Here is a 12,044-nt window from a genome sequence, read left to right as displayed (position 1 = left end):
CGCCTGAGGGTGACATTTGACAGTTTACACACAGTCTCTGAGCGCCTGTTTTAGCCTAGGTTTGTAAAGGAGTCAAGAATTCATCTCTGAAAGCTGCCAGTAGAGAACCAAATGCTATTTCAAAGCAACTGCAGGGGTTAGTAATTGAGATTTTTTTTTTATCCCTCTATCTTGCTACTTCCCTAGTTCTGCGGCAGGCCTCTTGATTCAGCTTATAAATACTAAAACTGTTGCTGTAATAAGAAAAAACAAGAAACATTCCTTGAATAGTTCAGAGCAAAATGCTTGTGAAAGCCCTTGGTTTCCCCACAGAAAATGTATTTAAAAGAAGAAGAGCCGTGAATCGGCAGCAGCTGCTCCCAGCACCTGTTCCCTGTTCCCATCATTGAAGTTCTCGTGGCATTTTGGAAAGAACTGAGCAGTTTTCCTAGAGAAGTACTCTGGGTTCTGGATTACACAGTTGACTGCACTCAACTGTTGGCTGAGACAAAGGGGCCTGAGAGGTGCATCCGTGCGCAGAGCTCCACACCCCGAAACCACTCAGGGCATGGACCACAGTGACGTGCCGCCTCCCTCCCAGCGCCCACTGAAGCGTCCTGCTCACTTCTCTGCACGGATGGCTGTGTGGGGTCAGGGGACACGTGGCATCATCTGCCACTTTCCACTTTGGTTTTTTGTTTGTTTTGTTTTTTGTTTTTCTGAGACAGTCTCGCTCTATCACTCAGGCTGGAGTGCAGTGGCACAATCTCAGCTCACTTCAACCTCTGCCTCCCAAGTTCAAGCAATTCTCCTGCCTCAGCCTCCTGAGTAGCTGGGATTACAGGTGCACACTACCATTCCTGGCTATTTTTTTTTTAATTTAATTTAATTTAATTTATTTATTTATTTATTTATTTATTTATTTATTTGAAATGGAGTCTCACTCTGTCACCCAGGCTGGAGGGCATGATCTCGGTTCACTGCAACCTCTGCCTCCCGGGTTCAAGCAATTCTCCTGCCTCAGCCTCCCAAGTAGCTGGGACTACAGGCGCATGCCACGACAGCTGGTTAATTTTTGTATTTTCAGTAGAAACGGGGTTTCACCATGTTGACCAGACTGGTCTCAAACACCTGACCTCTAAGTGATCTACCCACCTCGGCCTCCCAAAGTGCTGGGGGGATTACAGGCGTGAGCCACCACGCTCGGCCGCCATCTTCACTTTGGTAGAATGTCTGGACTAAGTCTTCAAGGCACAAGGGCATCAAGCTCTAATGAGCACACGGGGCCACCGCTGCAGATGGCCAGGGGGGCAGGCGGAGGCCACCATACACCCTCCCTCTTCATCGGCTCACAGCCCCTCCTGCAGAGCTCTCGCTGCCATCACAAGCCAAGTGGCTTACAAGACACACATTCATCCCATCATGGTTCCGCAGGTCAGGAGCCTGACATTGGTCCCACTGGGGTAAAAACCAAGGCATCGGCAGGCTGGCTTCTTCCAGAGACTCCGAGAGAACCTCTTCATGCCTCTTCCCGTTTCTAGATGCCGCCGCATCCCTGGGCTCCTGGCCCCTTCCCTGTCTCTGAGCCACACTGCATCTCTAGCCTTGCTGACCCCCACCCATGCCGCTGCCAAACTCCTCGCTCTGTCCCCTGTACAGACCCTGTTCTTCCACTGGGCTCCCTGGGGAAATCCAGGCTAATCCACATCTCAGGGCCTGAGGCTTAATCCACAAAGTGCTGTTAGCTCTGGAGTTGCAAGGCCAGGGGAAGCCATGCCCAGGGGCCTTTCTTCTGTCTTTCACACCATTGATCCAATTATTTTCAAATGATTTCCTAAATGGAATGACTGCCTATCAGCCCATGTCACTGGCTTCACCCCACTGTTACCAGGAGCTGGTTCTTACTGGGCTCTGGAGGCCAAGAAAGGGCTCCTTCCATCTGCCCATCAGCAGGTTGCTTGGCACGGTAGGGTGGGCGCCCCTGTGAGACACAGCTTGGGGGCACGAGGCGGCTGCAGGCCCTAGGCCCTGGCTTCGGGTCGGGGAGGAGGGAGGATAAGGCCCTGGGCCCTGGCTTGGGACGGGGAGGAGGGAGGATAAGGCAGACACGGAAAGGGTGGCTGCAGAGACTTCTTTGTCCAGAAGTAACCCGGGGCGAGGAAGTCCCCGTGGGTGAGGACCACGCATGCCCAGTTACCACTGATGTGTGGGAAAATGACAAATGGTGCAAGCCACGCAGGTCACACGCATGTCCTGTGCTAATTGTGGATTTTCATTTCCTCTGGAGACCAAAACGAGAAAGTAAAAGTGTACGCAGGAGTCAAACCCGCTTTCTAGAATGTGGTTAATTTCTAGAGGCAGCTGGGTTTCCTGTGGAGAAGACAGGTTTGCCCACGCGGCATAGAGAGGAGACGGCTGTGTGGGCTCCAGCCCCCAGGGAAGTAGGGCCTGGGGGTCACCGTGGGGAGGCTGCATCGGCCGCGGTGCCTCTGTGGAACCTGAAGAGTGTGGTCACATGGCCACCTCCCCCTGCACCAGCTGTGTGGCCCAAGGTGATGCCTGTGTGCCTTGGTTTCCCGATGCGTAGAACGTAGCCAGCTGGAGGCGAGGGGGGCTGTTGGGTTCTTTGTGTGGAGCTCTCCAGAAGGCTGTTCGTGCTGTAGGCAAATTCCACAAGACCTAGGAGCCAGGACCCAAGGTGCTTTGATGCTGTAGGGAAGAACCTGGCTGAGATGCACCTGCAGCTGTTTGGAGCCGGTGACCTTGGGCTCAGCACACCCTCGCTGCTGGTGGACACAGTACCAGCAGTGCCCCTCACGAGCAGCTGCGAGGCCCTCGGGCAGCGGCGCGGGCACTGTCACTTCCTGCCAACCCCACATCCTCATTTCCCACGCTTCTCCTTCCACCTTCCATGATCACTGGGACCTACTGCAGGACACGCCTCAGAGGGACGGAGGGAAGCAGACCACCCTTCTCTTCAGAAAGCTCATGGCCCAGGGAGGGAACGCTGGCTGGGGACAATCACAAAGCCTCTCTGGTGCCCAGCCAGTGGCAGGGACCCTCGGAGCTGTGTGGGGAGAGGACGCCCCTGCCCTGGCCGCAGAGCGTTGGTTTAGAGGTGAGCTGGGGCAGGAGAAGGCACGGGAGCCGTGGGGCACTGTCTCAGGAGGGGCTCGTGCAGCTTCGCCTCCTCTCATCTTCTGTGTGCAGGGAAGGACCAGCTGAGTGACAGCTGGGAGCGAAACTGGTTGCCTCCCCTCAGGCTCTGGGCAACTGCAGCTTTGAGTCTCTCCCTCTGGAATCTTCTATCTGGGGTATAATAATGTTATGACACACGCCAGTTATTGACAGCGTAACATGAAAAGGCAATTTGTAAGGACCGGTCGATCTAATCAGGGCAAATCGCCAGTCTTCTGAGCCATTGCATTGAGTTCAGTTTCCAACAGATTGCTAAATATCTTCACACTGCGTGGATATTGCCCAGCTCTGCCTCCCTTGCTGCGGGTGTCCCTGTGGATGCTGAGCTTCCACGGAGGGGCTGCTGCCCCCTCTGCCCCCCTGGCTCAGCTTGAGTGCCCCAGTGGGGAAGGCTGAGGGCCTGTGCAATAAGGGCTCCATCCCCTCCCCAAGGAATGAAGAGCAGCGAGGTTCCTGTCGCCGAGCCTCAGCGCTGTGCAAGCCGGCGATGGGCTGTGGACGCCAGGCCCCAGCCCAACGTGCTTCCTTTGGCCCCTCCTGAACTGGGGGGCCTTGCGCCCACTTTGCCAGGGCCCTGGCATCTGTCTCACTGGCCTTTCTCACCTGGCATTCCAGCAAGGAGAGCCCTGCAGTTTTAACTCCCTTTGAGAGGCAAGAACTTCTCAACCCACAAGAAGAGGCGACCAGGTCCTGGTGACTGTCGAATAAGCCCAGTCCAACTGGGAACAAGTCTTCTGGGCCCTAATTTCCCACATGGTGTTCTTGTCTGACAAAATCACAGTCTCCCACATTCAAGAATCTTCATTCATCTCTCTCTTTCAGTGAATGTTCCCTAAGCTCTCCCATCACTGAGCACTGCAGGCAACACCCCAGCTGCGTGCTACGACTTCGGTCTGATGGAAAGGACTCAGAACCTCGTGCAAGTGGGAGGCAAGCAGAGGTACAAAGGTATCTTCCGGAGCCAAGGTGGTAGGGTCTGTCACACGAGGGTCTGTCTCAGTGAGATCCCACTGTCTTCCAGGGTTTGACACCACAGCAGCAAGCCCCAGAGTGGCCCCACTCCCTAAGATCCACGGCGGGGAAAGGGGGTGTCTCAGCACGGGTTTGTAACATTGTTCCCTTGAATAAGCTGAGGATGCAGAATTAGGAGCAAGCATTCCGAGGGGTGGTCAGCTGTGGCCTGCAAGGAGCACCTGACCTCCCATCTGCCTTCTGAACACAGCTGCCCCAGGTGAGGTGCGTGGAGCTCCACAGCTGTGATGAGCCATCACCATGAAGAACGGTGACTCAGGATTGCTTTGGTTTAAATTGAATTAAGGTGAAGATGAATCAGGGCATAACTCTCTTCTTTCAGCCAGATGTCTTTCTGAACCAGTGTATTTATGGCTTAAAAAAGTCGTGGGGGTTTTGGGCCCAGGGATCGGGCAGGAAGGAAAGGCAGTGAGGTGCAAGGAGGGGCGTGTTGGAAATTGTATCCAGAACTGCTGTGGCTTGCATTGAAGAAAGAAACTTTGTATTTCTGCTTCTATTTCTAGGACAACACCAAGGAAGGTGTGTGGGGTGGGGAGCAGGTACACACAGGTCCTCCGTATTACCAGTGGTCCAGGATTGTACAATTCTGTTTATTCTACCCATCCCACACCCTGACCGCGACTCAAGTCCTGTGACCCCTTGGTGCCCTGAGTCCCTCCCCTGCCTGTTCCCAAGCAATCAGTCACCCTAAGACCCCGTTCTAGGTGTCCGCAGATGATGATGAGTTAATCAGATAAATAAGCCATGGGGTAGGTAGGGGTTGTGGTGCTGATTACTGGTCCCTCTGGCAAACCAGAAGGGAGCCACCTCCCCGCAGTCTCCACCCTGTCTCCAAGCTTCCCAGCAGAGCCCCACCTCCAGCAACTGGACCCAGCTTTAACCAGATGGAGGAGCAGCCTCATGTCCTGCCAGCCCCAGAGACAGATGTGGGCACAGGAAGGGGAGGCAGGGAGGAGAGGAAGCCAATAAAAAGCTGTTAGCATCCGTCAGGGTGACCCTTTGCAGAACCTGCGTCAGCCTGAGGACGCAGGGACAGGCTGTGTGGAGAAGCCGCTGGCCTTTGCCGCTTGAAAGCTGGGTCCCTGCAGCCTCCCCAGCCCAGGGCTCCCTTGGAGAAATTCTCACAGAAACCCTAAGCAACATGCCAGGAAAGCACGGATGCCATCCAGAAGCACGCTGAGGAAGAATCCATTCATGTGACCTTCTAGGCTGGTCACAGAGGGCAGATCCACGGCCAACTGCATGGCAGGGGCTTACCCACAGGCTCGGAACCTTGGTGAGCATCAACAGTGGGCACTGTGTTTCCCCAAGAGTGACCCAGGGCGCCTTCAGGCCAGGCGCAGCCTCTGCTCCTCGTTCCCAGGGCGCCTTCAAGCCAGGAGCAGCCTCTGCTCCTCCTTCCCAGGGCGCCTTCAGGCCAGGCGCAGCTTCTACTGCTCATTTATTTCCACCTTGCGAGCAACGTGCAGCACAGACGAGTCACTCAGTGAACATTTAAATGAATCTGTGGGACGCACCTAAAAGAAATAGAAGTTTTCCAGAGAATAAGCGGGTAGAAGTTAGACCCCACAGAAAAGATAGGCAGGCAGGCATTTGTTAAGTCCATTTCATTTCACCTTAGGGTTTTCACATCAAATTATCCCTGTAATGAAGAGGCATTTTGTTACCCAAATTATCATGCTCTTCAAGAGGGAGTAGAAAGGAAAAAAAATATGAAAAGGGAGAAACAGTACAGACCTTACCTTCAAACTTATCACCCCCACCCCACACACACACACACGCACGCACGCATACACACACACAGACGCACACGCACACACACGCGCGCACACACACACACAGAGTAAATGACATCAGGTATTTATCCAGTCTGCCATGAGACATCTGACTCCACCTTATAAACGAGGGAAGCTTGGGCCAGCACAGTGGATCACGCCTATAATCTCAGCACTTTGGGTGGTCAAGGTGGGAGGCTTACTTGAGCCCAGGAGTCTGAGGCATGGCAAAACCCCATCTCTCCAAAAAATACGAAAATTAGCTGGGCGCAGTGGTGGCATATGGCCATGGTTTCAGCTACTCAGGATGTTGAGGTGGGAGGATCCCTTGAGTCTAGGAGTTCAAGGCCGCAGTGAGCTGAGATTGTGCCACTGCACCCCAGCCTGAGCAAAAGGAGTAAGACCCTGTCTCAAAAAAAAGAGGTAAGCTCGGTGCTTGGTATGTCAGAGATGGAAAGACAATTTACAGTCTTTATGTCTCATTTGACAAAGTGAAGATTCAACTTCCAGGGCTGCTCAGCAGAGCCAAGTCTGGAAAACAAGCTCTTGGGCATCTCATCACCAGCATGTTTTCCCTGGAGCCCAGGCTGTCACCACTGTATTCATAATTCTACTCCAAGGGCCTTTCAGGGTGGAGGAGAGAGCTGTGGCCAAAGGCAGTAAGAGGCAGAAGCCCAATGCCGAAAAGCCAGATTTCAGCCTCAGGGAAGAGCCAGTCCCAGCTCCACTCTGGCCTCACCACCCCGGTGACATCCCAGGCCTCTGTGCAGAGATCGTGCTCAGGCCCAACACTCGCGCTGGTGAAAAGGCGGAGACATTCAGAACCCAGCAGATTCCAGGTTGCCTTCTCCACAAGGGTCAAGTTTGTGGAGGAGAAAGGGGAAGATTCTCCACCCACCAGGCGCCTCCTGGACTGTCAAGAACTAACAGAGACTAGATCACCCGAAATAGCAGATCAAACTGAAACAGCATACTTAGCTTTTGGAACGAACCATGAAGCAGGCGGGAGGACCGGAGATTGCAACATACTGACCTTCCGAGTTCTGTTTGGGTCAGTTTGTTAAAATTAGTTTGTCCTCTCTGGAGACACGGCCAACGCAGCCTTTTCTGTGGCAGGGGTCCAAACACAGTCTCTGCTGCTCTCCACGCACGGCAGTGGGAAGGCAGCCCTCCCCCTTCATCACTCCTGGGAGCTCATGTGCGGACAGGGTCCTCTGTAGCATCTTTAAATAGGAGGTGACTTTGTGCCATTGGAGCCGGGGGCAGAGTCAACAGTGACCTGAACAGTTCGGACCAGGATGAGTTCCTTCTGCTGAAAGAGGATGTGAGGATGAGAAGCGCTTGGTGGGGCGCGGTGGCTCATGCCTGTAATCCCAGCACTTTGGGAGGCCGAGACGGGTGGCTCACGAGGTTGGGAGATTGAGACCATCCTGGCTAACACGGTGAAAACCTGTCTCTACTAAAAATACAAAAAAAAAAAAAAAAAAAATTGCCGGGCATGGTGATAGGTGCCTGTGGTCCCAGTTACTCGGGAGGCTGAGGCAGGAGAATGGTGTGAACCTGGGAGGCAGAGCTTGCAGTGAGCGGAGATCGCACCACTGCCCTCCAGCCTGGGTGACAGAGCGAGACTCTGTCTCAAAAAAGAAAAAAAGATGAGAAGTGCTTTTAGAGCACTTAGAGCATTTAAAGCAACGGGATGATTAATTTCATTTTCCATTTCGTTTCTCTGATCCGACCTCATCTTAAATATTTGTATTTCTTTCTCTTCCTCACCTTCCTGCCACCAGTCACTGCCCAGTGACCTTGCTAGGTCAGGGCTAGAGTGTAATCATGACAAACAAACTGGGGGTTTCATGACATTTCTGACACCTGTTTGACTACAGAGACACTGAACTGTCCTCCACCAGGTCTGTCCTGGGCACTGGAGCCTGCGTCTGAGGCCCCTGCCCCTGTCCTTGGCAGCAGCTCCAGGAATCCCCCACCTCCCTTCCCTCTCCTGTGTCAAAAGTATTGACTTTGAGGATCAGAAAGGGTCCTAACTGAGGCTTTTTCATTTTAACTAAAACTCTCAAATTTAGAGTGTTTTTCCCTTTTCAATATGCCTTTTTAATATTGATTTTTTTTTTTTTTAAGATGAAGTCTTGCTCTGTCCCCCAGGCTGGAGTGCAGTGACTCAATCACAGCTCACTGAAGCCTTGACCTCCTGGGCTAAAGCCGTCCTCCTGCCTCAGCCTCCTGAGTAGTTGGGACCGCAGGTGCCACCACCACACTCAGCTAATTCTTTTAAAATTTTTTTGTAGAGACAAGATCTCACTCTGTTGCTTATTGCATTTTTTTATTTCAAATGTTTATACCACATTTTTTGCTAAGCTTCTAAGAGCTGACATTCACAAAATCAAATTCATACAAGTTCTTGAAGAAACAATACTTGCCTTTCTGCAGGTGAGCAATTCCTGTTGTAAGCATCTGACACCAGACACCCTTCCCCGCTTCTTCCTTCCTTCCTCCCTCCCCCCACAGGTCAGGGTGGGACAGTGCAAGAGAGAAACATGGAGACACCACCAATCCCGTCACAAACACTGCTCAGGCCACTTCCATAAAAGTGTAAGAGGTTCTAGGCATCAGGCTAAAGTACTGCTGTTGAGATCCATGGTGTCTACACCAGGTGCCACTTGAGGGTTTGGAAAGGCAGGCTGAGGGGCAGGAAATAGCAGATTCTGATCCTGTTTCTGAAAAGTGATTTCATTTGTTGAATATCCCAGCACTGTTGTGAATTAAGAGTCACTAAAGCAATTAAGGTTCTTGTAAAATATTCAGGACCACAAAGCAGACATATTTTTCCTTATGGATCAATAATTTTTAAAGTTCAAATTAACTTAAAACATTAACACACTTTTCGTGAATAGTGCTTTGACCATGGGTTTAGACACCAAGGAAGCAGAGGAAGTTGGTGCGCAGGAAACAGCCTGGAAGACCCTTAGGTCTTCCAGGGCACATGTCTGCACCTCTTACCATGGAAGGTTGGCTTGGCTTCGAACAGTCGTAGCCGAAGAAAATTCTAGCACTTCCTTGATAAACCACTGACATCCTTGAAGTTTCCTTCATGCCTTGATCCAACGAGAATCCCCCGTCCTGCAATTTTAGATTATTTCCTCTTACACTGACCTTATTTTCTTTGAGAATGTAATTAATGATATGAGTCTTGTCATTTTTCTTTTCTGTGCTTTAAAAAAACCAAGAGGTTCTGATGCTCACGTTGCAATATATCTTAAAATGCTGTTTCATTCTGGCTTCCTTGGGTACCTCACTCCGGATTCTATTAAAATCGTAATCTCTAGAAGATGGATTCAGCAAATGCCAGGCATGGAGCCATGAATGTTTTCATAAAAAACAAGAATAATAGAAAGAATGTGTGTTAGCCAGACGACACCCTGATGACACCTCCACCACCTCCCCAGCCCTTCCCAGCAGCAAAGTGATTTAGCTCAGATGGGCTTCTCCAAAATGGAAATAGTCACTTGTTTGAGCAAATAAATGTAATTAAAATTGTTCTGGAAAAATGCTAGTACTCTGCACTAATACATATCATCTTAAAAACTTAATTCTGAATTGTTTCCAATGACATGTGTAAAGTTTCAAAGTACTCTCTGTTGTCTTATCCTTGTAGTGGAAGACACTACTTTCAACACAGACCTACTGTGTGCCTCCTGCCTGTGAGGCCTGGTGCTCACGGCGCCTGCCCTTGCATGCAAAATACCACTCTTCATCTTGATGTTTCTAGACATTCAGCCGTTCCTCAGGAAACCATTTACCTTCCCTCCGCCTTTTCTATAAAATGCATGGACTGAGGAATTACTAATTGCATAGCGCTTTGTTTGCTGAATACCAAGTAAACGCACTCTTACCATATACAGGGCTGTATCTAGGCGGCCAGTTATTAGAATAAAAACAAAATACTACCTTCACCCGCTCAGATAATCCCTGCGTTTGGCTTCATGGTATGGTTCCAAACTCCTAGTGACATTGTGAAAAGTGAACACGACATGGAACTTATTTCGTGATGAAATGTCCTGAGCGTGTGTCTGTGTGTTCTCAAATTATAGCTCACGTGGACAGAGAACGTTTTCTCGTTCCAGCACCAAGCGGGGATTGGGTTGCAGCGGTGAACAAAGGCCAACACCGCCCGCCCTCTTTGAGGCTGCAGTCTCCTGGGACACACGCCCACTAAACAAACAGCTCCACAAATTAATCATGCCACAGGGCGAGCGGCAAGGGCACCGTCACGTGCGGCAGGTAACCCAGGCGGGTCCTTGTCGTGGCGGAGGAAGGTCACACTGGAAGTCACCAGACAGAGGGAGGGTCACGCTCCAGGTCGCAGAGTGGGGGCGGGTGGAGGATCAGGCTGCCAGGGCGCTGGCTGGAGCCCAGCGGCAGCGGACCCGTGGGAGAATAACCAAATGAGGCTCCAGGACAGGCAGGGGCCGCATGGCGCACGACCGGAGAAGCCAAGCCAAGGATTTGGAACTCCAGGCTGCAAGCAGCCGGAAGCGTCGGCTGGCGCCAGCGGGGCACATGCGCAGAACTGCGCCCTGAAAAGCGCGCTCCCCTGCAGACCCGGAGGCGGTGCTCCCGGCACCGCTGCGGACACTGCGGTTTCCTTCCAGGGTGATCACCCACTCTGCGTCAGAACCCCCGAGACGCTGGTACCGACGTCCCTGACCAGACTCCCACTCTCCACCCAGTTTGATTGGCTTAGTTTTGGTCTTAGAAGATTTCTCGTCTGCAACGTACCTCTGCAACCGCAGCAAGCCTCCCTACGATGCATTCTGCTGTAGGTCACGTCATAGACACGGCGGTCCGTACACACCAGGAGACTGTGTTTGTGTGTGCGTGTATTCGCTGTATAATCCAGCTTAATGCTTTCGCTTATGGGACGTTTCAAACGTATACGAAAGAGGAAAGAACAGTAAAATGAGCGCCCCCGTGGGCCACTCCCAGCTGCAGCGACCCCCAGCAGTGCCCGTGGGACTCCCCCTGCCACTGTGCCCACGGTGGGCGGTGGGACTCTGGATCAATCCCAGACCTTATATTGTTTCATCCATAAATATTTCAGAATGTTTCTCTAAAAGAGAAGGTCTCTTTTAAAAATGAACAGTAATAACACATCACATCTGAAATGTTTAGCAAGTATACTTTAAAATCATTCGGACATCCCAGTCAGTGCTTACATTTCTCCAGCTGGTTCATAAATTTTTTAAACTGTTTGAAACAGGAACCAGATCCAGACGCTGCGATGGATTGACATGTGTCTCTTTGAATCTATAGGTTACCCTTTTCCACTTTCTTGTTTTTTCCTTGCAATTTATTTGGCTACAGAGTTCCCTGGATTTGGCTGCGCAGATCCGTGGGGCATCCAGGAAGGAGTTTTCAGTCGTCTGTGTTTCTGTAACTGGTAACTAGACCGAGAGCTGTCATCAGATTCAAGATTCAATGTTGGTAGCAAAACCCTTCTTCTCTTCGCTGGTGTTGCTGGCCTCTGTATTTAATGTGCCCTTAATGCGAGGAGGAAAGGCACAGCAGAGTCCCGTCTGAGGGAGAGTGAACACCAGTCCCTCCATGGAGCTCCTGCTACGTAGGTCGCCCTCTGTCCATCCTGGGAACCGCTCGATGCTTTGAGGTATGCACAGGTTAAAAATGCAATCGCTACCATTTCCACTAGAAGGAACCAGGGCTTAGTGGGGGAAAAGCAGCCAATTCCAGGGCCGGAGTGGGGTCAGTCCACAAGGAGCCCGCGGGGTCCTGCTGAGCCGGAAGGCGGGACATGCTCAGAGACAGGGCTGTCCACCAACAGGAAGCAGAGGAGCCCCTTCCATGACTCCCACACCCAGTCCGAGGCCATGTTAGCACCAAACGGTGACAAAATCATGACAACTGTCACCCACTGGGTACAAAATAACTCATGAGTCTACACTGACGTGAATGAACGAAGGAATGAAGGAATGAATTAGGAATGCTTATTCTTTCTGTGGAAAGAACTAATAAATGCATCAGAGAGATGGA

The sequence above is a fragment of the Theropithecus gelada genome, chromosome 4 (assembly GCF_003255815.1).
Source record: "Theropithecus gelada isolate Dixy chromosome 4, Tgel_1.0, whole genome shotgun sequence".
Classification (NCBI taxonomy): Eukaryota; Metazoa; Chordata; class Mammalia; order Primates; family Cercopithecidae; genus Theropithecus; species Theropithecus gelada.
Note: the sequence above shows the minus strand (reverse complement) of the source record.